The following is a 21,056-nucleotide window of genomic DNA, read 5'->3' on the forward strand; positions in this document are numbered from 1 at the left end:
TTAATGCTCACTCTGTTGAGGCATGCCAAATGTCAAAAGGTATCCCACCGTTTGTACTAGGCGAGCCTTTGCTTCTGCACCAATTGTGAACATTACAAGCAACTTTTTTCTATGAGAAAAACACATGTCAATCAAATAACACTTTTAATAGGATTCAGCACATGCACATTTAAGTCATGATAAAGGTATTGCTCCATAGTTTCTTATGTAGTGTTTACTTCTGACTTCTAAAAGCATCAGGAATGCTAGCAGCATAATATAAGAATAGAGAGATATATCCCAACTGCTATTGAAGCAAAGGTGAGACCTCAAGCTACTTGTTTACGTGCAAGGTTTCTAGAAAAAAAATAAGATTATTTATAGAAGTATCCAGCAATCTGCTCACTACTGACCACAAAATAAGACAGGCCTTCTATGTCTTTTTTCTAATGCCCTGGACTTACACTTGTGCAGTCTCAACATGGTGTGCTAAAATCAGAGGTGAGGATTGTTAAGGATATTCTTGGCTCATAACCAATGTTGTGGGTTATTGAGCAGAGTCCCCTTTGAGTAAACGCGTGAAAAGCGACTGGGAGTGGTTGTGAACAATCACAGTTAACAAACAAACACACTGTGTTGTGGTAGTCATTTACTTTTAGAAAAAGTAAAGCAAAGTCCAAAAACAATCCAAATCATACACAGATAAGACGAGAGGTAAAAGATCAATCCAGGGATATTTCAAGTACAAAGTCTTCTTACCAGTTGTAGTCATACACAATAAAACAGTTCTTCTTGAGTTTCAAAACAGGAACAAGTTCAATATAAAACATTCAATAAATAGTAGAAAGCAACATGTAGCTATGATCAAACAATGATCATGCAGAGAGATCAGGTAGAGAGTTACAGCATATAAGCAGGTAAAAATGGTGTAGTATCCACACAAGCCATGTTCCTGACTTCCCTTAAGTACATTGGCTACAGAGCTTAGTCAATTAAAGCTTAAAGCAATAAAATACCTTTCTGACTGCAAACATACATTGTTGGTTTATATATTGCCTGACCAACTAGTTAGACAAATAACCATTTCCTAACAAGGACTTCCTCAAATTACAGTAAATTACAGGTTATGGAGAGTAATGATTTGCAATAACACCAGCAAGCATCAACATTTCAGAATGGAAAAGCAGTTAAATAACAAGGGTAGAAGCAACCTGCTTTTGTTAATACTGAAACAAAAAATTCTAACACAATATATTAACCTGGACAAAGGTCCAAAGAAATGTACAGTAATACATATGAACAATAGTTAAATAACTGGCCATTCTGCTGTCTGTATGTTCAGGTGAGACCTGATTCAATATATGAAGCCAACAGAATGGTTTTTAACTTTCCATGACTTTGGCTATCTCTGAACAATCTTTGCTTTTAAATTTTGTTTTAATTAATCAACTTTTTCTAGCCTGATAGCTGCAATTTGGAATAGAGTTCCAAAAAATTACTATGTGAATGGAGAAGCTTGCTACGCATATCTGCCAATCATAAAGTCCATCATCCAATCTTTATGTAAGCCTTTATAAGGATGTAATGGCAATGTTATTTTCTCTGAGAAAACATTTGGCTTTTTATAGAACTATACTATTCTATTCCAAAGTGTGCATCATATGACATCCACATGAAAGGTGAAATAATTGCTTGTAAGAAGCCATCATTTTATTTACCAGCTGCAATGAAAACTCCAAGGTGTTATTTCCAGAACGATGAAAGTCATGCAAGTAAAAATGCTGCAAAAATGAATTTGCACAAAATCTTACATCTTGGTACTGAGTTCATGGTCTATCAGAGCTCTTCTTTTTAAGATGAAGCTAGGATTTCAAAAACAAATGTTCTTCTAAGTAAATAAGACACGTGTGCAGGTTTTTAAAATATTGTCAACATGGATTGGCGATCTATTACTAAAGTGTATTTTGCCTTAGTTTGTCAATCAACAGTGCTACCCTTTTCTACAGCTGTAAAGTGGTGGATATGTTAACAAGGGAAATGCTACATAAGCACCTGTGAAGTTAGCTATGAGAACCATGGTTTCCACTGACCCTTATTTCTCAAATTGGTTCCTCCGAGCGTTCTCCTCTTGAATATGTAAACCAAGGAAAAGAGGGAGCAACTTTCTAGTTGTAAATTTGTTGAAATAATAAGGAATTATTTAACGAGTTTTCACGCATAAAGAAATACTGAAAAGACAGACTCTTCTGTGACAACATTAATAGCTGCACAACTATCATTACCAGTCCTGGCTGCAAAGCCCTGGGTCACCCTTAGATGGCAGAGAAAAAATTGAGTTTTCTGCATCTCTTTACTGCCATCTAGTGGTCACCCAGAGTTTGCAACACCAGCATAATATTAACATACAGTAGTAGGCATCCTCTTTCTCACTGAAATCAAAATGGTCAAATCAAATATTTATTAAGGTGACGAATCAGCATATTAAAATGGAAAGACATTTGCCAGGTTGTCACATTCAACTCTTAACATTTAGCAAAGACCTGTACTTAATGCAATACCTAAGACCTAGAGGAAGAATTTTTTAGACAGAGCTGGGGAGAGTTAAACTGCTCTCCTTATGTGCTGTGATGGTCCCAATAAAAATATTCATGCAGCACATACCTACTATTACATTACCATCTAATTGCCACTCAAATATATAACTCCTCCCAAGGTCAGTGTAGCCTGAAGGTTTAAATAGCTGTGGTGCTACCTTTGTTGCTCCAGAGTCAGTCTTTATAATTTTATGTTCTCTCCCTAGTAGCACTTGAATGTCTTTGGTAGTGCCAAGTGGTTACAGACAGGATTCTTGGGAGAGAAAGACTTCACGTTGAGGAATTCTCTTCCTGTGGACAAGCCTGGTTCTTGAAAGGCTTGCACTTGGGTTTCTATCTTCACCTTTGTACTTCGGCTTTCAGCCACATTTTCTACTTGCCTTCCTTTTTTTTAATATTCTTACTGTGGTTCTGAGGGTTATTTTCATATACCACATTTTCTCTTCTTTGCCTGAAAGTGGATTGCTATTTTGTGACACACACACACACACACATCCAAGCTTTCTCTGATTTCACCAATGAGATTCTTATTGCTACAATTTGGCACATTGGTTGCCAAAATGTGGCATTAGTTTTCCAGTGAAATTAGATGGCGAACCACTGTTCAATAGCTGGAAAGCCAATTTAAGCCTAACTTTTGTTGTTGTTGTTGTTGTTTGGAAATTGGTGAGGTGTGGGTGTGTTCAACTCTTTTGCCCAGAATTAAACTATTCTGCTCACAATTCATCATTACCTGCATGTGGTCCTGCCCACAGTGGCTCTCACCAAAAAATTCAGCAGAGAGGACTTCTTCGAATCTTGAAGTGATCTGTGTACTATGAGAGAGACATGGTAATCAATGCAAAATGGAATTGGAATCTAAAGCATTCTTCCCCAGATGCTTTCCATTCTGGCTTGGTATGATGGGATCAGTAATGTGTGGTGGACATAAACTGAAGAAGGCTGGACTAGACAGATTTTTTGTTCTGTTGTGCAGATTTTTTTCCCCTTAATTTTTAATGTTCTTAATTTTTTCCCTCCAAAAGAAAACCTCAGACAGTAACTTATGGTCTTCCATTGAGTCATGGAATTCATTCTTCAGCAACCTCGAACAGCCAGGATATTAATAACTAAGCAATTGAGAGTTCAGTGAGGTGTAGTTAGCAATCAAGGGGTTGGATTTGGACTGGGGAAAGCCAAGTTCAACTCCAGCCTTAGCCTGGAAGTTCACTGAGTGACTCTGGGCTACCCACTCTCACAGCTCAACCTACCTCACAAGGACAACAAGGTTGCTATTGGGGAGAAAATTTGGAGCAGGGAGTTCTGTGTCTGCCACCTTAAGCTCCTGGAGAAAAGACTGGATATAAATGTATCAAATAGTTAATAAGAATGAATATCACGAGAGTTGGAGTCCAATCGCAGCTCTAGGCTACAGTTTTCTTACTCCTGCACTAAAGGGTACCCTGATCCCCCTCCATTTCCAGCATATGCTTAGAACGTGGGAACATGGAGTAGAAGCAAATGGAAAGGAAGGGATGGGTGTCGGGCAATAAGTTGTAATTTAAATCTTCTTGGAAGACACAAATAATAATAATAATAATTTGCTTTGTGCTAACCAAAAATGAGAAATGAAAGTTCACGCTTCGCTAGATGCATCTGCCTGTGAAAATTTATTTTATTTAGCAATTCTAATGGGTCAATTAAAATATATTAGCATGACAATTTCATTTCTTTTCTGATCAGTTACAAAGTAAACAGACAAATTTAAACCCTTAAGCTGTGAAACAACCTTCAAAATACCTTAAAAAGAATGTCAAGAGGGAACGAGCTTATTAGTGTTACTGCTATGCATCTCATAAGGTGGCCCTTGGGTCTCTCCAGACAAAAGGTCCTAGTATTGATAATGCTTGATCTTTACCTGGAAACTAAAAATCAAAATTCCCATTTGCTATCCACACATCAGGAGTCTAACTAAGCCTAATCTAATATGTAGCGATAATGTTGGCCTTGGGCTGAGCAAAGCCAGACTCAAATCCCATTGACCACAATGCTCACCAAGACTCACTTGAGCTTAGTTAGTATCTCTCAGCTCAACTTACTTCACAGCAGTGGTGGGTTGTCCTCGGTTCGGACCGGTTTGCAAGAACTGGTAGTAAAACTGGTGGGAGGCCCCACCCACCGCCCCGGATGTCATCATCGGCAATCTGCGTGTGCGCGAGCGATCCTGGTGTGAACCAGTAGTAAAGGTAAGTAGAACCCACCCCTGCTTCACCCGGTTTCAGTGGAGATAAAACTAGGTGAAAGACCACTGTGAGGTTTCACAGGACAATTAAAATATAAATGCCATACAAGCAGAGCTTCCCCTGGACACTTCTCACTAAGCACCGTCTACAGAATGGCATGATACAGCCAAACCAGCAGTGGGTTTCAAATTTTTTTACTACTGGTTCTGTGGGCGTGGCTTGGTGGACGTGGCATGGCATGGCTTGGTGAGTGTGGCTTGGTGGGTGTGGCTGGGGAAGGATACTGTAAAATCTCCATTACCTCCTCAATCCAGGGGAAGCTTACTGCAAAATCTCCATTTTCTCCCGATCAGCTGGGACTCGGGAGGCAGAGAATAGACGGGGGCAGGGCCAGTAAGAATTTTTACTACCGGTTCTCCAAACTACTCAAAATTTTTGCTACCGGTTCTCCAGAACTGGTCAGAACCTGCTGAAACCCACCTCTGAGCCAAACAGACATTGCTGGACTCTTAGGTTCCTGAACACTCATGGTCCCGACATGTTCCTTCTCAGCACCATTTGAAGCCAGTATTCTCACCCCGTTTTCTATTCCATTTTTGTTTTTGAAAAAGGAGGCAGCTGAAGCAGACAGCCAGTGATTTGCCGTGCTTCTGCAACATGCCTAAAATCACCTTTAGTTCCCGTCATCTTCTCAATCTGGATAGAAATCTCACTGCTCTTACTCTTATCCATTTTAAGAGTGCCCCTCTGAACCACCCTTTAAATTATGGCAACTGCTGTATTTGCAGTTGGTCGCTTCCAACTGGACTGGACTACAGCAACTCTGGGATCTATCTTACTCTTCCTCGCCCCCTCCACCAATCTGCTTCAAGCACCTCTCCCTTGCTATTTTTAAAATATAAAACTGTGTTGCTCTTTTGAATTGCAAAACTGTTGTAATCATTAAGAAGAATGCAGACCTTCGCAGAAGGAGTCTCTCTGTGTTCCAGGGAGCCTCTCTGCTTTAGAAGCTCAGAGGAACCTTGAAAGAAAGGAAGAAGTTGCTCAGGGCAGCACAAAACTCTGTTACTGGAACAAATGCTGTGGCACACAACAAAGGAGGGTTATTTCTGCCATGCCATTCATGCGTCCCACAGGACAACTTTTCCTATTGTGTCTGAATTGCAAATTGTCCTGTCTGTACCCGCTAAAAATTATGCTGCTACTCTGTTGTGTCCTTTCACAGGGGCCTATTTTATCCTTAGTGGGGGAAATGGATTCAACAGCTCAAAAAGGCCAGACCGACAACACTTTGATCATCGTCATCTGGAGCCCTCCATAACATTCTGGAAAGGAGGCAGGCTTATTGCACTGTAATAGGAAGCTTATTGCTTCCTAGATCTCTCTTTATCTAAAATGTACTTTGTTTTCTGATGCCTTCAAGTCAATCCTGGTTTGCTACTGTCTTCTTCCTAGGGCTGAGAGAGAGTGACTATCTTCGTGACTAAGATGTGTCTAGTATTTGCAGCCTCTTGGTTTCTAGTTAGATGACTTAACCATTACTCTGAACTGGCTTGTATGTGTCTGTGTATACCAATGTTTCCCAAACTTGGGAACTTCAAGATGTATGGACTTCAATTCCCAAAATCCCACAACCAGCCATGCTGGATGGGGAATTCTGGGAATTGAAGTCCACACTTCTTAAAGTTCCCAAGTTTGGGAAACACTGGTGTATACAAACACACACACACACATACACACACACACACACACACACACACACACACACATATTTTATATACCATGCAGGTCAAAGGGATTTCCCCCACTTTCTCTCACATTATACAAATGGGAGGTCATCCATTGAAACCAAATCCAGAGACCATCAGGACTGACCAAAGACAAACTTTTTCATGCAATGGGTGGACAAATTCTGGACCTTCCTGCCAGTCCATGTGGTAATGGCAGCCAATTTGGATGGCTTTCAAAGGGAGCCAGAAATTATCAGGGAGGACCCAGATGGTGATGTTTATCAGGCACTGAGCTTTAGTAATCAGATGAAGTAATAGACACACTCCAGGTCCCTTCCCTTAAACATTGCCATATTGTGAGACATAGGAAGTTTACCTTTTCTACTCCAGCCCCTGCCATGGGGAATACCAACTCTTATAACCTTTCAGAAAGTTACCCCAAGCATTGGGCTAGGCCAGGGATCAGCAACTCATGGCTCTGGAGCCTCATGTGGCTCTTTCATCCCCCTTCTGCAACTCCCTGTCACCGGTCAGCTCCACAATTGATAAGACTTTCGGTTAGGACAGGTAGAGGAAAAAGGACGCCGCGCTAGGAGGAGACTCTATGGTAGGGAAACCGGACTTCCGGTCGGCTCCAGAATTGAATGGGGAGCTTCTGGTTAGGACCTTTGTGGCTCTTTGAGTGTTTAAGGTTGCCGACCCCTGGGTTAGGCTGAGGAGAGCTTGGTTGTGGCACCAGTTTTTTCTGGTTTTATTGTGCCTTGTTTTTTATACTTTGTGCAATATTATTTTATGTTATGGTTGTAAGATAGACAGCCGTATAAATATTTTAAATAAATAATAACTCTGGGAAATAGCCGTGGAAGTGCCTCCCCATATACCTCAAACCCAGGCTAGGCAGAGTTGCTCAGAATCCTTTTTTCTTGTTTAATATACTACTACTCCAAACTCTAAAACACCAGTTGGCAGGATATGACCATTGAATTTATTAGTTCCTTGGACAAGAAGATGGAGAACCCTGTAGAAAGAATTTTTTTATTTTTTTTCTATACTACATGAGAGGGTAGAACATAGATATTCAGTATTTTGCTGCTCAAACATGATAATCATATTTACAACACATTTGCTTCCTGATTCCCCCATGGCCTTTTCATTTTCAATTGTGAACTGTGCTTTATGTTTTAAACTCCTATGTATTTTGATTATGATATGTACTTATCTGCTCTTTTGCTGTCATATTCCTTGCCTTATAGTTATTCACAGTTTTGCTTACCTTGTTGTATGCAGTCCTAGGCAGTTTAATTGAAAGGAATAAAATGTTTAATAAATAATCATGCTAATCATTTGAATTAATAACTTCTTTCTGTTCCCTCCCTCCTCTAAGTTTGATACAAAAGTTCTGAGACCAGAAAAACTGTATAAATTGCAGTATATTTTTTATTGAAAAACGATAATTGTTTCACCCTGAAAATTCATGCAATGTTCTCCCAAGCAAACACTATTCATAACTGAGCTCAGGATGGCTACATGTTCTAATTAATGAAGAGCATCCCCGTATCTGAAGCTACTTTATTGAAGTTAGCATGGTGGCGCAGTGGTTAGAGTGCAGTACCGCAGGCTACTTCTGTTGACTGCCGGCTGCCAGCAATTTGGCAGTTTGAGTCTCAAGGTTGATTCAGCCTTCCATCCTTCCGAGGTGGGTAAAATGAGAACCCAAATTGTTGGAGACAATATACTGATTCTGTAAACCATTTAGAGAGGACTGAAAAAGCACCGTGAAGCAGTATGTAAGTCTTAGTGCTATTGCTATTTTCTCCTTGCAAAACCATCCGGTTTAACCATCCTGGGGCCTCAAAGATGCTTTTCAAAACCCACTATGGACAGAAATCCATATTAGCACATAGGCCATCTGATCACACTTTCCTTCATTGTGATGAGATGTACAACTATTTAAATCACAGCAATTGCTGTATTTGCATCTGTACATACAAATGGCACACAAACCTGCATATTCTTTTGTCCTTGGTCTATGATGAGTAAATGGCTACTCTTAATTGATATCCCTGAATGTATTATTGTACTATTCCTTGTATTCCTAAATATCCTTAAACTAATTTTCTCCAACCTGATGCCTACCAATTGTATTGGACATGCATGCTGGCTGAGAATCAAAACATCAGAAGGCATACTGGGGAAGATCACCTTAGTTTGAGGGTTAATTTTTATTTTACACAGTTTAAATGGAGGATGTACCTATTGAATTTACACTGGATTCCCTCCACCCCCTTTTATAAGTCTCCCTCAAGGATCAGTGTGAAATTCTGGGAAATGCAGAAGTACTATTGCACAGGTTTCGTTTGGTTTAAACTGCAATTGATGGAAGGGTGGAGCCTTGCTTGAGATTCTACAGACCAACTTTAGACCCGCAAGCCAGTTCTTCCTCCCCATTTTATGCATCCTTTGGGAAATATAGGGTTTGCATAAAGTTGCTGCAAAGAACAGAAATCAGTCCTCACCTCAATTATCAGTGAGTTCATATTACCTGAGTAAATGTATTGGAAAAAAAAATGGACTATCAGTGTCCATTATAAAAAAAAATCTGCACGATATGTAATTCAGACAATTATTTCTGGGCTTTTCATTTACTAAAGCTTAAATAAGGTTAATTGTCACAGCTACATTCAGACTGTGCGACAATTTAGAAAAGGAAACCCTAGAGTTTCTTCTATGGAAACAGCTGTAGAAACAGCACAATAATATGGAACTAAAACCAACACTTTTGTTTTTAAAGGTGCTTGAAAACCAGATGTGGATTTCAAGAAAAAGGGTGAACGAGTTTTCCAACTAATTCAAAATCTGAAATCCACACAAAGATCACCAAATTATACAGTTGGAAAGGAACAAAAGGCTCAATTGAGCTGCTTTCCCTGCTCAGTGCAAGATCCATTAGAGCAGTGTTTCTCAACCTCAACATCTTTAAAACAGGTAGACCTCAGTTCCCAGAATCCCCCAGCCAGTTGCTGAGGTTGAGAAACATTGCACTGGAGCATCTGATAAATGATCCATCCAGCCTCTCTTTGAAGACCTCTGTGCTTCCTCTTTGACTTTAGAAAAGATTCTTTTGCAGGTGCTTATATGCTGCTTAACTATTTTCATGTTTCACAACCAGCCTTACCCCATTTTTGCCCATAGATCTCTCCTCAGACCATTAGGGCAGGGGTGAAATCCAGCAGGTTCTGACAGGAGAACTGGTAGTGGAAATTTTGAGCAGTTTGGAGAACCAGCAAATACCACCTCTGGCTGGCCTCAGGAGTGGGAGGGAATGGAGATTTTGCAATATCCTTCCCCTGGAATAGGGTGGGAATGGGGATTTTGTAGTATCCTTCCCCTGCCATGCCCACCAAGCCACACCACGCCCACCAAGCCATGCCCACAGAACCAGTAGTAAAAAAAAATGGATTTCACCATTGCATTAGGATGATGCCTGCCCATATTGCAAAATTCTTAAAAACGGCAGTAAATGACATGAGGCTCTTGGATCCAATGGCCTCAGAGGAGCTACCCATAGCACCTTCCCAAAACTGATTCCAGGAGTCCTTTCAGCAAACCATTACAGATGGAGAACTCAGGTTGTTCAAATTTACAATAAAGAGGCTGCTTGAATTCTGGTCATGTACAGTGACCTCCCATCAGCCGCTTTTATTTCTGAAATTGTTGGTTTTAGCTTCATCATCCCGTGCCAGGGGTCACTGCACGTGAGCGAGCTGAGCCCTCCTCTAAGGCAGCTTGCCACATGGACAGCGTTGCATCTCTTCTAATCACGAATCTTGATCTATGAATACTGACAGCTAACTGATTGGAGGACATTTCTGGTTGGCTATGTGGGTGCTCCATACTATAATGAGTATTAGGGAGGTATTAAGAGGTAATGCCAGAAGAACAGAACAGCGTCTCATACTAATACCTTCTTTTCAGCAGCATAAATTCTAAGCAGAACCAACACATTTCCCATTTTATCATATAGTATTACAATCCCTTTATTCCAACTGTACCTAATGATAGATGATCATTGCATCTGACAGATGCTGGTGCAGCAGAGTGACAGCTGCTCACTGCCCTTTGATTAAGGAGCTGCTTTCAGGCTATCCATAGAGCTGTTGGAGTCAGCCCAACAGATGGAAACTATACCCATGCTTCACTGTAAAAGAAAACATGCCCAAGAATGGATCCCTTGAAAAAAAAATTATTTTCTTCTTAAATCTACTGCAGTATTTGGTTTGAATATCCTTCTGTGAGAAGGGGGGGAGCACAACTAATGTAAAACATTCCAATATAATAGGCATTTATATAAAAATGTTTAGAATCATCAAGAGCCAGGAGTAGCATCTGATTAGGCAGTGCAAGCAGCAAGATTTCAGAGGTTCTTTGGCAAAGGAAACACATCACACGATTCCTATACTCCCAATTGTCTTGTACATCCTGAAGAAAATAAAAATAGTGACCCACTTGAGCAAAGATGTCAGTAGGATATAGCCAAGAACAGCAAGATGGCAGCTGTGAGGGTGAGATTGAAGCGCCATTTTGGTGTGTCTATATCACCTGTGTGTGTCACACATAAAATCAGATAGTACTTCAATTGTGTTGTCACAGCCACCATCTTGACTTTCTTGACCATGGACTGCAGAAACCCTGGCCCTGAGATTGGGAAGGCACACTGTCAGCCTTGCATTTCCATGAAATGTTAATTCTCCGGGCCGGATGCCATGGATTTCTTATGTATCCATTTTTCTACTTCTCTTTATGCACTTGAAACTCAGCCAATTCACAGAACCATAGAGTTTAAAAGGACCTCAGAGGTCATCACTGGCCCAGTCATCTGCACATTGCAGGTTTCGCTACATTATTCCCTATGGATGACTATCCAGCCTCTGTTGGAAATCCTCTAGTGAAGGGGGGAAAACATTCTACATGGTAGTCAATTCCACTGATTTATTTACTTATTTATTATTTATTATTCATATTTCTATGCCGCTCACTCTCTGAGGACTCTGGGCGGTTTACACCAAAGACAGTATACTAAACAGCATATTGCCCCCAACAATCTGGGTCCTCATTTTACCCACCTCGGAAGGATGGAAGGCTGAGTCAACCTTCAGCCTGGTGAGATTTGATCCGCTGATCTGCTGAACTAGCAGTCAGCTGAAGTAGCTGCAGTACTGCAGCCTAACCACTGCACCACCTCAGCTCTTCTGATTGACAGCTCTTAGTGACTAGAAATTTTTTTCTAACATCAAAACTGCATCTCCACCCTTGAAGTTTCATTCTATTAAGTCTAGCCTTATTCTCTAGAAAAGTGAGAATTAGTCCAAAACCTCTACAAAGTGTCAGCCCTTTAGATATTTGAAAAGAGCTATCACGTTAAACTGGGTTGTGCAGATCTAAATCCAAGCAAGGCCTGGCGAAGGCAGAGTAGAGCAGGATAATCCAGATTCTGTGCTTTTCAAGACATTGTTGGTCTTCTTTGCAACTATACTACACTATTGAGATGTGTTGAGCTTGTGATCCCCTTGCACCAGATCTTCTCCATTCTGTACATGTGTCTTTTGTTTTACCTATTATCCTCTATAATTACAAGCACATCCCTTGAAAGCTATTTGTCTCTTTGTGACAGGACTAGACGGATGTCAAAAATGAAGGTGGCAGAAATACAATCATTACAGAAGAAACAAGTTTCTCCAGAGTGAGGACAGAAAGCTGGTGTGTGGCACAGAGCTTGTTTGTGAATGGGGGAGTAGGGGGAGGTTCGTTTCTAATCTTCTTTTTCTCCTTCCATGGAACTCAAGTGGACATACCTATAATTGTCATTCATTCAGGCTCTGACCTATTTAGTTTTATGATATATGTCTTCTATGGGTAAAACCTATAAACTTTTTTCTGTTTACAATCTTCATATTAATGTTCTGTAAATTAGGTCAGCAGATAATACTAATTCATTCATGAAGACTGCAGTTTTTAAGAACAATGTTTTCATTCTCTATTGTCTCAGACCAGGTAAGGGCAATTTGGAAACTTGGGGATTAAACTGCCCCATTATATTTTATGCAAAGAAATTCCCTAATACTAATCACAAGTATAGGGACACGGTGGCTCAGTGGCTTAAGACTATTTTGAGCTTGTCAGTCAAAAGGTCGGCAGGTCAACAGTTCAAATCCCTAGTGCCACGTAACGGGGTGAGCTCCCGTTACTTGTCCCAGCTTCTGCCAACCTAGCAGTTCGAAAACACGTAAAAAATGCAAGTAGAAAAATAGGGACCACCTTTGATGGGAAGGTAACAGCGTTCCTTGCGCCTTTGGTGTTTAGTCATGCCGGCCACATGACCACGGAGATGTCTTCGAACAGCGCTGGCTTTTCCGCTTTGAAACAGAGATGAGGACTGCCCCCTAGAGCCAGGAACAACTAGCACATATGTGCGAGGGGAACAGTTACCATTACCTTAATCACAAGTATACCTAGACATAATTGTGAGACTGCAACAAAGGGCATCTAATTCACAAATGCCTTCAGAAGCAGTCATCTTGATATTTGTACTTCTCACAAACAGACTACAAATAGTGTAGATTTTTAGCAAGTAATCTGCAGTTTAGGAGATGACATATAGCTCTTGATTATAAGAGGTTCAGTTCTAAAGCCATGTCCACAAATACAAATTGTATAGACAAGCATGATGACCTGATTCACAAAAGGCAGGAGAGGAAAAATGACTGGATCCCCACAATACACTGAACCACCAACTACCCAATCCCATTTTAGCCTAGTTTAGCATGTGAAGTACAATGTGGCTGGGTCACAAATCATGTTCAGAAAAGATCTCGCATTCAATCAACAAGTTAGGACAGGATGGCTGGTTGGATTTAATGCTCAGTTCCTCGACTGACAGGAATTCATTAGACAACTTTCTAAAGAGTCATTTGAACCTTTTCTATTTTCAATGAACATAACCAATCCCTCACTGATTCACAGAAAAGCTATAAGAAACTCAAAAAGTCTCCATCCTATCATATTAAAGATAAATTGGTTAAAAGCTGGAAATAATTTAAGTTGCTGAAATTCTTATAAGCCTATCTTGTTAAGGAAGACAGTGAGCATTTACCTGGAAGAAATATTTTGTTTCCTTGAGGCAACTACCAAAAACCTGGCATCCAGGGGCATCTCATCCAATAACCCAGCCATTTTCTACACATATGGCACAAAGTACCACAGAATAATTCATTTGGCATGGAAGATTTCATAGGATTAGAAAGTTCAATTGGATGGGCAGAGAATCCCTCCATGCATGAAACCAGAGTAAGATTATTGACAATATGTATGAAACCAGTGGCAGATTATTCACAGTTTGTAGGGAAGGATGGCCCATGTTAGTATATACACATTAACCGAATGATTTTGCCTTGCTCTTCACAGAGCTCCTGGGAGATGGATAGAGGATTGTTTCATTGATACCACTGGCTAGACTGCAATAGAATCAGCTTAAACATATGCTGTTCTTGGGGGGGGGGAGGACAAATTTGCATTATAAAGATTTCACAAATTACATGCAATGGAATCAGAGAGATTTGAACTCCTCACCCCCTCCTCTTGGTAAGCTTATGCACAATTTTAGGGTAATTCTGTCGAATAGATTGGCATCAAATTCAAAACAAGCAAAAGGGTATCTTTCTAACCACAGCATTTAATTTACTTATGGAATTCATTAGTGTAAGATGTAATAATGTCAAGAGATTAAATGGCTTTTTAAAAGTAGTATTAGGCAACTCCAGGCAAGAACAGTCTCCCTCAGAATAGCAATAGCCATAGCACTTAGACTTATATACCGCTTCACAGTGTTTTTACAGCCCTCTCTAAGCGGTTTACAGAGTCAGCATATTACCCCCAACAATCTGGGTCCTCATTTTACCCACCTCAGAAGGATGGAAGGCTGAGTCAACCTTGAGCCGGTGAGATTTGAACTGCTGAACTGCAGCTAGCAGTCAGCTGAAGTAGCCTGCAGTACTGCACTTTAACCAGTGGTGGGATTCAAGTAATTTAACAACCGGTTCTCTGCCCTGATGATTTCTTCCAACAACCAGTTTGCCAAACTGTTCAGAAAGTTAACAACCAGTTCTCCCGAAGTGGTGCGAACTGGCTGAATCCCACCACTGACTCTAACCTATGCGCCACCTTAGCTCTTTTTGCTATGCCATGAAACAATAGGCCCATCTTTGCAGCCAAGATACCCCAATTCACAGTGCCCTCCTTCTCCACATGATCGTATCTGTTGATCCTTCTCCAACCTGATACTCTTTAAATGTGTGTGGCGTTTGCAATTCCCACCTTCCACAGCCAGGTGGCTGAAGAATGAATTCCAAAAATGCAAGTTGCAATACATAAGGGTGAGGGTAGTTTTAAGAGGGGTAATCAGATACAGAGGCCATCTTCATACAATGTTCACTTGCACATTTAAGCTTGGTTAGCTTTAACTTTCATTTTTTAAAAAATACTCTGGTGTGCAAATCCAAGCTATATGATTAGTTCCTAATACAATGAATAGCGCGAATCCAGAATAAGGGCTAAATCAGCAACCAGGATAAATACATTTCAAAACACAGTCAGGAAAAAAAGAAGAACCAGATGATTGGCTCATGCATAAAATAAGGTGGTACAGTTGTGCAGTTGTGAATTTGCCTGCATTTTAGCAGCTATAAAAATGGATTTGGTACATGGCCTGGCCAACTTGCTGTATCTAAAAAATCATTCACCCTACCGGCTGTTATCTATATATTTACATACCATATGCAGAAAGTAAGGAATGCCAAACAGCTTCCCTATCTCTGCTGGATTGAATAGAAGATAGGCTAGATCAATGATGGCTAACCTTTTTGCCATTGGGTGCCAAAAGCGGGGGGAGTGCAGGGGGGGTCGCATGCACGCATGCCACACCCATAATTCTATGCACTCCACCCCCCGCACATGCGCGTGTGACCCCCGAGCTCCCCCGCTTTTGGTATGTGATGGCCCGGTGGGCCCGGTAGGCCTGTTTTTTGCTCTCCCCAGGCTCGAGAGCCTTTCTAGGAGTCTGGGGAAGGCGAAAACGGCCTTTCCCACCCACCCCCAGAGGCCCTCTGGAGGACAGAAACAGCCTGTTTCCTGACTTCCAGTGGGCCCGGAAGGCCCAAAATCAGCTGGTTGGCATGCTGGAGCTGAGCTCGCGTGCCCACCGATATGGCTCTGTGTGCCACCTGTGGCACGCGTGCCATAGGTTCGCCATCATGGGGCTAGATAGTCCTTGACTTACAACTATAATGGAGCTTCCCATTACAGGCAGATTTACAACCTTCTTTGTGGTGTCCCAAAGGTGCTTTTTTCAGGAGACAACCGGACTTTCTTGTTTTTTCTTTTGAAGACTTTTTGCTTCTCATCCAAGAAACTTCTTCAGCTCTGACAGGACAGCGAGGAATGGAAGGATTTATATTTCTTGCAGACAACGGGTAAGCTGCATCCTTTTAGTAGGTCATTGAAGCACATGGAGGTTTATCTGTGCCCTCAGTAGTGCTGCTGGTTCATGTAGTCTGCAATTTTTCCTCTGGAAATCCATTCCTAGAATGGAAATCCATTCCTAGTCCCACACCATTCAAAGGGTGTTTATCCCAAATTGTATAGCTAAAGGTCTGTACTGATTCTCACTCATCCAGGTCACGGTTATCCCAAAGGTGCTTTTTCAAGAGGCAACTGGACTTCCTTGTTTTTTTCTTTTAAAGACCTTTTGCTTCTCATCCAAGAAGCTTCTTCAGCTCTGACAGGATAGTGGGGAATGGAAGGATTTATATTGCTTGCAGACAATGAGTAATCTGCATCTTTTTAGTGGATCATTGAAGCACTTCTTTGTGGTTGTTGTTAAGCAAATGCTGTGTTCCTAAAGTGATCTAATTCTTCACCATAGGCCAGTTTGCCCAAAATCCAGAAGTAGCAATAGCAATAGCACTTAGATTTATATACTGCTTCATAGTGTTTTTACAGCCCTCTCTAAGTGGTTTACAGAATCAGCCTATTGCCACCCAACAATCTGGGTTCTCATTTTACCAACCTCAGAAGAATGTAAGGCAGAGTCAACCTTCAGCCTGGTGAGATTCGATCTGCCAAATTGCAGGCAGCCAGCAGGCAGCAGAAGTAACCTGCAGTACTGCATTCTATCCAACCACTGCGGCTCTAGTAAATGCTAGTTTTGGGTAAAAACTTGTAAAATGCAGTCACATGACCATGGGATGCTCCAATTGATTGTAAAAGTGGGTCAGTTGCTGAGCACCTGACCTGCAGTCATGAGGTCATCATAACTTTAGAGCTGGGTCATAAGTACCCTTGATGAAGTCCATCATAACTTCAAGTGGTCAGTAAGTGACCTATCATAAGTCAAGGGCTACCTGTACTACTACACTACAGAATATTCTAGCACTAGATTTCCTGCCTCAAGCATAAAATTAGACTAGTTTGCTTATAAAACACCGCACAATTTTATCATTTCATTGGATAAACAGCGATTTATCAATTGCTTCCCAGAATAATGACTATTAAATTCACCAAAACAGGAGAGGCATGGTGGCCTAGAGGTGAAGATGCTTTCCTTCCATTTGGAAGGTTGAGAGTTCAATCCTAGGCAGCAACAGATGTTTCTCTTATCAGGGCACAAAGAGAAAATATCTGCTGTGAACTCTGCATAGGCATCAGGAAGGGCATCCAGTGAGTAAACTTCAGTCACCCCCAACTCCACCCTGATAAAAAGGGATTATTAAAACAATAAACAGTAATAAAGGATTATTGATATTAGGGTCTGCCCTCCAACTCTGTTCTTTAACTATTGGCCAGCTTGAGAATTGGAAAGCCACCTCTTATACCTTTAAGATGTAAATACTTTTACACAGGTAAACTGACAGACATGTCAGACTCACACATATATTTCTCTCTCTGCAAACATTCTATAGCAGATTAGGGCCATCTGAAGCATTGGAAAAAGTAGCACCCTATATAGAAAGCAAAGCACCACTCAGGCATAAAAGTAGCTGCCTCTTTCGGAAGGGCTCCCATTTTTGCTTCAGAAGCTGTCCTTCCTGTGGGACTGCAAGTGAATTAAAGAAGCCATGAATGCATTCACCATATGCAGACAAAAGGGGACATCCTTTGACACAGCTGTATGAGCTCTCCAAAGAATGTGGCTGCTTTCATGTTTCAGTAACTACTTTGTTCCTATTGAAAACCCAAACAAAGAATATAGTCGCTTTTTTCTTTGGCTTCTCTATGCAAAGCAATTATTTCCAATGCTTTTACAATTTTACTACAGATTCATGAGTGTCTAGTGGTCATTGAGAAACAAAAAAAAAAGCAATCTTAATAGTCATGTGATCAGCTGAATGGATGGAACAGATTGCTCAGTTTCTGATCATTAGTATCAAGAAGGAAATGGATAGGTTACTTCCTGCCAGCCAGTAAGTTAGGTGAGCACAGCAAATGTGAATGAGACTTATTCTAAATCAGGGGTCTCCAACCTTGGCAACTTTAAGACTTGTGGACTGCAGAGTTCCTCAGCCAGCTCTGGGAGTTGAAGTCTACAAGTCTTAAAGTTGCTAAGGTTGGAGACCCCTGTTCTAAATAGACAAAGATAGGGTTGATCAACTAGTTTTTAATAGTATACTTAGGATTTTTTTTAAAAAAAGCAATGATATGGCAAAAGATATACATTCCCCTTTCAATTCGTATAGAATTTATTTAGGCATCAGAAATTACTTTCACTTATATTATCTAATTGTCCAATTTCCTTGTATCCTTGCAATTAACAGTGCTCGAGACTCTTGTTCTCCTTGATATCTCTTGAAGAACACGGTAAGCTATGCTATTTGACTCTCAAATGATCCAAGACGCTGGCAGAGGAACAATCATCTTTCCTCTCATCCATAAAAAAAAGTTCCAAGGTCACAAATCCTTTGACTGTCCTACTTGAATGTATGGTTTTGGTAGAAGGAAGTCCAACCACTACAATTTTACCAGTAGACATTTGTTGAAACACTGCAGTTCTAATTTCCTAATATCTCACCCTGGTAAATAATGGCTCATTTTTCTTTTCGCTTCTTGTTAAAGAAGAGTTATCATGCTTCAGAGCTCGCACTCTAGAAGCTAATCCTTTGGGGAGCTTTCTAGCACATAAAGAACACTGATCACAAAACATTGGGATACCATTTGATATATAGCAGGCAGAATTGCGTCCCCTATAATTTGGAATAGCACTAGTTAAGTGGGGACATAGAGTGCAATACCTGTGACATAAGAACTGAAGTGTTAAAAGATCATTTTCATTTGTCATCATGAAACAGTGACGAGTGTGTTGCAGACAGTATAAGCACCTGAAAATTGCTGCCCAGAATAATGGCTACTAGACTCACCAATGAATTACCTCTAGATGTATCAGGCTACTGTTCCTATAATTTCTCCTTACCTTCTCTTCGTTTTCAGGCTTAATTTGCGTGATTTGTTCAGTCTTTCTCTACAGAAAACTTCATTGCATCTGACTATCACCACCATTATAGATTCATAGCAGCTATTCCTTCCATACAGAGCAAAGTCTGAGACCCTCTATGCAACCCCCCCAGCTCTCCCAAATAGTACTGCTTGACTACAATTCTTAATGTAACTGAAGAAAAAAAATCACATGTGAAGATCAATACCATTATTTAATTTTCTTAATTTTCAACCCAAGACTAAACTTTGACTTTCATTCAAGGTTCATTGAACCTCCTTGTCACTGTTCTGGTCCAACTTACTTGTCACTCAAAAGGCAAATGCCACCTCAGCTGGCAGAAGGTCATGTACCCCTAGCTTATCTTACTCTCAAACAGTAAAATAAGCTAGGGGGCCCTCAGACCTCTAAAGAAGCTCAAACAACAAGGCCAATCTTCTGCATTTCTCCAGATGCGTTTTAATTCCCATGCCATTTCCCAGTAATGAAACACACCACAGGCACCTATTTAAGCCATAAAAAGACAAGCTTCTGACTTGTACTGTTCAGAGGAAGAAAATGAACTTTTATTGTTCTGGTGTCTTCAGATGAACCCTGTGTAGCTACTTGGAGACTTCCCAGCCCTTCCTCCAGCTTCCCTTGGCAAACTTAATTGAAGAGCCAGTTCTGCTAAAGAGCAAGGCTTCCTGGACCTTCAAGGTCATTCTAATTGCTCCCTTGTGTCTTAAACAGCCTCTGTTTCAACCCATTTTTGCAAGAATGATAGAATTTCTCAGTTCACTGGTTCAGATAATCCCTCTGGTCTCAGAAACAAACAGCAGTAATAAGAGACTGTAATGCCCTAGGAACTTATTTCAGATTTCTCAAACTTTCAGCAGGTTTCTCATTTCAGGGAGCCAAAATGAGAAGCAACTAACCTTGAAGGACATTCTTGCGGCACCATCCCTTGTTGCTTGGGAGGAGAGTGGCGATTTCCAGCATGCCTCCTGGTTAGTGCTGAAGCGGGCATATAGTGGCATCCATCACAATCGCTCCTTTGGGCAGCAGCCAGTCCCCCCCCCCCAGCTGAAGTGCAAGACAAAGGGAAATGGATCAGAATCAGGTGAGCAGGGATGACAGGGAAGCAAGCCATGGAAAGAGAAGTCAGCCAAAGTTTTTCCCTTTGGCCCTGCAATGTTGGCTTTAAGCCAGTTTGCCCAGCTGCCGTAAATCAACCACCCCAGCAAAATGAAGCTAATATTAGGAAAGCTCATTCTCATTTTAATGTAAGCTTACCTCATTCCACGCCTCCGGATGAGCATAAGAACTGAAACCATTATTTCTACTAGCTTGTTTCACAGTGATGGTGCCAATTCTTTTTGTTATTTGTAGTAGTTTTCTTGAACTTAGTTGAAATGGAATTGTTGTTACCAATAATGTAGTTGTTGTGATATGTTAATTGTACCATGACTGTTTTAGTTGATGGAATTAAGATTCGTTTCATAAACTGCAGAGTTTTGTTGGTATCTGCCAATCAGTAATTCAAAAGCAGGACTACTGTATATGGACTGAAAAAACCTGGACAACAACTAGATGGCAGAGAAGAGGTGTGTTATATACCCTTTATTACAGGGGTGAAATCTACTTACCTTCCCTACTGGTTCAAAAGTGCATGCGCACGTCATGTGTGATTTTGGACTCTCTGTGCATGCGCAAAGGGTAAAAAACAGGTTACTTCCTGGTTAAAACCAGGAAGTAACAACATCTGGGCAGGTGCGTGGAGCCTTGCGCTGCCACTGCCACCGGTTCTCCGAACCACCCGCCACCACCGCTACCGGTTTACCTGAACCAGTGTGAACTGGTAGCATTTTACCCCTGCTTTACTACCATCTAGTGGTCATCTGGAATTCTGAGTCTAGGATTGCTCTATAATTCATTGTTGTTTAATATACATGGGTCATCACAGGTTTGATCCTAATTCAAGTAATATATGTAACAATGTTAAGGATGTTTT

The 21,056-nt window shown here is 40.9% G+C and overlaps 1 long non-coding RNA gene across 2 annotated transcripts; it reads right to left on the bottom strand.

The window, feature by feature from the left end:
• Positions 1-12: 12 nt before the first annotated feature.
• On the bottom strand, positions 13-20,123 carry LOC148114580 (uncharacterized). 2 transcript variants are annotated; one of them, XR_015733058.1, is made up of 3 exons: positions 19,981-20,123; positions 3,307-3,388; positions 13-109 (listed from the first exon to the last, which is right to left on the bottom strand). It is a non-coding gene; the product is annotated as an uncharacterized LOC148114580 (long non-coding RNA). The 2 variants fall into 2 exon arrangements; XR_015733059.1 differs by lacking the exon at positions 13-109 and adding an exon at positions 1,668-1,841.
• Positions 20,124-21,056: the final 933 nt, after the last annotated feature.

This window comes from Pantherophis guttatus, chromosome 3, assembly GCF_059756535.1.
Source record: "Pantherophis guttatus breed Tessera chromosome 3, ASM5975653v1, whole genome shotgun sequence".
NCBI classification, from domain to species: Eukaryota; Metazoa; Chordata; class Lepidosauria; order Squamata; family Colubridae; genus Pantherophis; species Pantherophis guttatus.